This window comes from Opisthorchis viverrini (assembly GCF_000715545.1).
Source record: "Opisthorchis viverrini unplaced genomic scaffold opera_v5_270, whole genome shotgun sequence".
In the NCBI taxonomy this organism is placed as follows: Eukaryota; Metazoa; Platyhelminthes; class Trematoda; order Opisthorchiida; family Opisthorchiidae; genus Opisthorchis; species Opisthorchis viverrini.
The window spans coordinates 145,773-150,301 of NW_008751922.1; the positions used below are offsets into that span (position 1 = coordinate 145,773).

The window sequence follows — 4,529 nt, forward strand, 5'->3', positions numbered from 1 at the left end:
TCATCTGCATATTACGGATCGACAAGGCTTTCGTCACAGGCTAGTTGAACATCGGGGTTTCAGAAACCTTCAACCGTTCGTCTCATTATTTCATCGATCACGCAAATAAATAGAAACGGAGAGTGTGTATCCATGACGGACACCGCTGTGTGTACGGAAGCCTTTGGAGAGCTTTCCGTATACTCTCACACGTCCCAAAGTCTGATAATATACTACTTGAGGAACCCTGAAAACCCTTTTTGAAAATGGGCATTATTATCGACTCAACCCAATTGTCTGGAACGGCCTATTACTTCCAGATTGACGCTAACAGGCAAGACAGACACTACCTGAGTAATTCACCGTCGTACTTTAATAGAGCAGGTAGAAGGTCTTTGGCACCAGGAGCACGATGACGTTTGGGTAGAAAACTTGGAAGACTTCTGGGACTGAAGCTCTGGATTGGAGGTAGAATGTAATAAACAATCGTGGTTCAAAGAAGCGCAACCATTGGTACAAGCAGTTTCCTCTGTTGGATATCAGAGAACCATTTTGGTGATGGTCTCGCTGGCAGTCGAATGAATCAAGTAAATGAGTCTGCGGAACTTTGCATATTTTTCGTATCTTTCATTTGTCCGGCCTTTCGGCTCCCCCCAGCTTCCCGGCATTCACCGACAGTCAGCTTGACCTGGCGTTGGGTTTCACTCTGGTTGGAATTAGGAAGAACCTGTCGCCGGACCTCTAGCAAAGCTACGGTTTTATCAGAGCGAGTGATTGATTGAGATTGGATGGGGTTTGCAGCGGACAGAAATTACAGCCCTGAGTAGCACTTTACTTTAGATATCTGTCGTCAGTGACCGTTAACATCCGACATCAGGCATTGGAGTCGGTTCTGAAAGGTTTCATATTTTTGGATCCACGAGGTTTTTATTAACTAAATGAGATGTGCGTATTCTGTGAACTGCAGCAGCGATTTCCATTGTTTCAGGAATCAGTACTGTAAAGGAACAGTCTGCGATTGGCACACATCCGCAGTAAGCGCTCACCGTTTTCCGTGTCCAACCCAAGACCACCACCGTAATGAGTCACAGTAGTGCTTAATCTACCAGCAACCACAACGATGCCCGCAATTTTCTGTAAAAGAGCGCCTAGACCGTCTTAAAGCCCGTCCTTGGCAAATTCAGTGCTACAGTCGACTGGGGCTTAAGCAGACACGATAAACAGGGTGCGATGGATATGACTTCCTTTAGATTCCTTCAGACGTTGCCAAACGGGCCGCGTAGAGGCGACTATCCACGGGTATTCAATCGAGCACAAAATTTTGGCCAATTGCTCATTCCCGTATATCCAGCTGCAGCGGCCTCTGCAGCCGGAACCTGAAATGGATCGATGGGGCAGTAAGTTACATTACAGGACTTGCGTCCTGGATCCTTGCATCTAACAGACAGCATACGTCATTGAAGAGGTAATCCAGCGTACGAGTAAGACCAGCATGTATCACATGTAAACCGCTATTTTTCCTGCTTATTATCATCCCTCTTGTCCCTGTCAATATTGGTCACACACCTCTGGGGCCCAAAGGGATTTTGCACCTTTTGCTGAGTGACTGATGTTGTGACATTGACTAATCACCAACGCGAACAAAAAATCTACCTGCAGACACTGGACCTATCGATTCACATCAGTGGATCAATATTGCGACTACCGGAGACTTGGAATAGCAGGAAAGTAGAACCTTCTCTTCTTGGTATGGTGATTCAACGGAATACTGACCTGCGGAATTTCCTCTTGTGAGGTATGGGTCAAGATTCCCATAGATTTTTCTCCTTGTGACATTTTATCTGACTTACACTAATAGTTTGTTCAGTTCGTTAGAGACTCATTAAGGCTGCTAACCACTAAAAGCTTGTTGTCATGCTCGCTTCAGTGTGAAAACATTGAAGGTAGCTAAGTAGACCGGTTTTCGGGATTTGAAAACAGGCTTCGGGGTGCCTATGGTTGGTCTTTCATCTCTATTACCCTTTTGGTACCTAGCTACCACGCCAAACAGCTGCAGCACCCTTTCGGTGCCTAACTACCATGCCACCTGAAGGTTGCACGAGGGCTGGGATACTGCCAGGTTGCCCAAGCCTAGACAGGGGAAGTCGGGTGGCAGAGGTCGGGCTCGAACCACGGACCTTCCGGTCAGTAAATTCACACTAGCCACTTGGCCCATCTCGCCCCCACGCCAAAGGGGAGAGGCGAGGGCTGGAATACTGCTAGGTTGCCCAGACATAGACAGAAGCAGTCGAGATGCTGAGATCGTGTTCGAAATACAACCTTCCGGTCCGTAGGCCTTAACTACCGAACTATTTCGAGATAGTTTATGGTAGTCGTAAAGTTAGTAAACAGGGACGCACAGGAGCCACATCAGGCCGTGACGTATGGCGAACAAATTGGTCGGTCCAATTGCCGGTGCCTGTGAAGAGAGTATTCAAGTTGAAGCGGGGTAAGGCAGAAGGAAGAACACGTGAACGTGTAGGAAGGGATCCATCAGCATTAGCATGATTGCGCCTACTAAACCACGGGATGCAACAATTAAGACGGTTCGGATAATGGCCGAAAGCGATGACCGATGCGGCGTGATAACGTTTTAATTGTGGTGACCATGGTTAGACACGGGCTGGGAAATTGTCAGGGCTAAAGCCTTTGGCTCAAAGGTTTGACGGCAAGGCGGGTGCCTCTAGCTGTCAAGCGATAAAAGGTCACCAGATTGGTAGACGCTACAATAGCTTCTTCCCAAGCGGGAAGGTTGGACGACTGACGAAATATTAGGCAGAAATGCCTCGAAATCACAATTCGTGAATGCAAGTCACTCCTTCCCTACAGTGCGCCGGATGGGCTTCTCTTGGGAAAGAGTTATTCCGTAAACATCGAGTCAGTTAGAGATGGTTCTCAGTTCCGTCTTGCCAAGAGTGAATGTGCTGAGTTGGCTGGGGCAGAAAACAGGCCCCAGGGACCACTTTTGGAACATCCTCTGCCTCCCGGTTTGTCCCGTTGACTTGTTTCTTTTGCGGCGTATCTTTTACCTATATAGTAAGTTTTCCAGGATGAAGCTAAGTGCCGTGGCCTGTTCTTGCAATGTCAGTCGGTGGACATCTGATTTCCTGCGGTTCCACATCCTACGCAGTGACTGCTGGTCTTCTGAGTCCTGATTAGTTAGCTTCCTGAAGAACAGCTTGCAACACTTCCAAAAAAATGTCGAATACTCCTGGGAAGCTTTTGATTCATTTGAGTGCGCACCGGATACCTTTGAACGAACTGAACATCACCTTCGTGAAACCTACGCTCAGCGTCCTTATATGTCTGCTCCACTAGAGTGGAGGTTTCCAATCCATGTTTGAGGTTCAGGGTTCCTGGCTTGTCTTTATGGCGTCCCGGTATGTGTCAGTGCGGCTACTTCGAGTGGCCATCGGCGAAATCCCAGGCCCGACGAATCGTGCAACGGCTAAAATGGTCTACTGGCAAGTGATTGGATAGGAGGCCTACCCCTCTGTGTCAAGGTCACGACGAGTTCTGATTGGCCGACAATATGGATCGGGAGTCAATCGTGCCTCAGTGTTCGTTGAATGCCACTCAATGCCATTCAATGCCACGTACAGGCTTTCAAATTTCTTGAGTGGAATCACCGCATGAACCGTAAACTGAGCGCACCGCGAGTGTGTTTACAGGCCTTCAAATTTATGGAGTGGAATCACCACCAGCGCCAGCGTGTGTTTTTGCTCTTTTCAAACGTTTAACGTCCGGCATTCAACCGCTACATGACGTAACTATTCACACCCGGCCACTGCATGGAGTTGAAAAAGGTCCGTTAGATTATTTATTTGTTAAATCAACTGTGGCAAGTTAATAACATCATTGCTTGTTTTCATTATGGCATGTCAACTTCATTGCGCTGACAGCCTCATGTTGAGGTTTTAATGCCCACCTAATGTTCCGTTTCATTTAATGAAGTCAATTCTAAGTCAATGCGTTTCATTCATCGTTGCTGAAGGCAGTTAGTATGGCTTCGGATGAAAGTCCTGAACCACCTGTGGGTTGGCGCTTGTCTGTTCTATTTAGGTTGCACAATTTTTGTTTACAATTTGCCCGGAGTGTTTCCCTAGTACGGGCTCGCGGATTCACAACACAGTTACTCAAGTTTTCCGGCGCTGCGTATATGTCAGGTGTCCACGAAAGGTGCATGTGCAGAGAAATATGCGTGGCCAAGGTCACCATCATTACCACACGTAAATCAGAGAGAAAAGTGGTCCAAAAACAGAACCTTGAGGAACATCAATATAGACCAGTGGATAAAAAAGGGTCGAGCCTACTTTCACTCAGAACACTTTGTCTGATACCAACGCCCACATGTAGTGTAGAGTTTCGCCTTGAACCCCGTAAGACCCGAGTTTGTGGAGCAACGAGACGTGCTGCACCCAATCGGATGCCTTTGATAATTCGAAAAATACCGCACTTGTCATTAGTCCCTCATCCCTAGATCGGGTTAATCTGTTCATAAATACAAGCTT

The 4,529-nt window shown here is 47.3% G+C and overlaps 1 protein-coding gene across 1 annotated transcript in view; it reads left to right on the forward strand.

Annotated features, from left to right (window-relative positions):
* Window positions 1-4,529, forward strand: part of T265_09254 (hypothetical protein) — a gene marked incomplete at both ends in the record, with an annotated part of 179,014 nt that overhangs the window by 446 nt on the left and 174,039 nt on the right. The window lies entirely within an intron of this gene.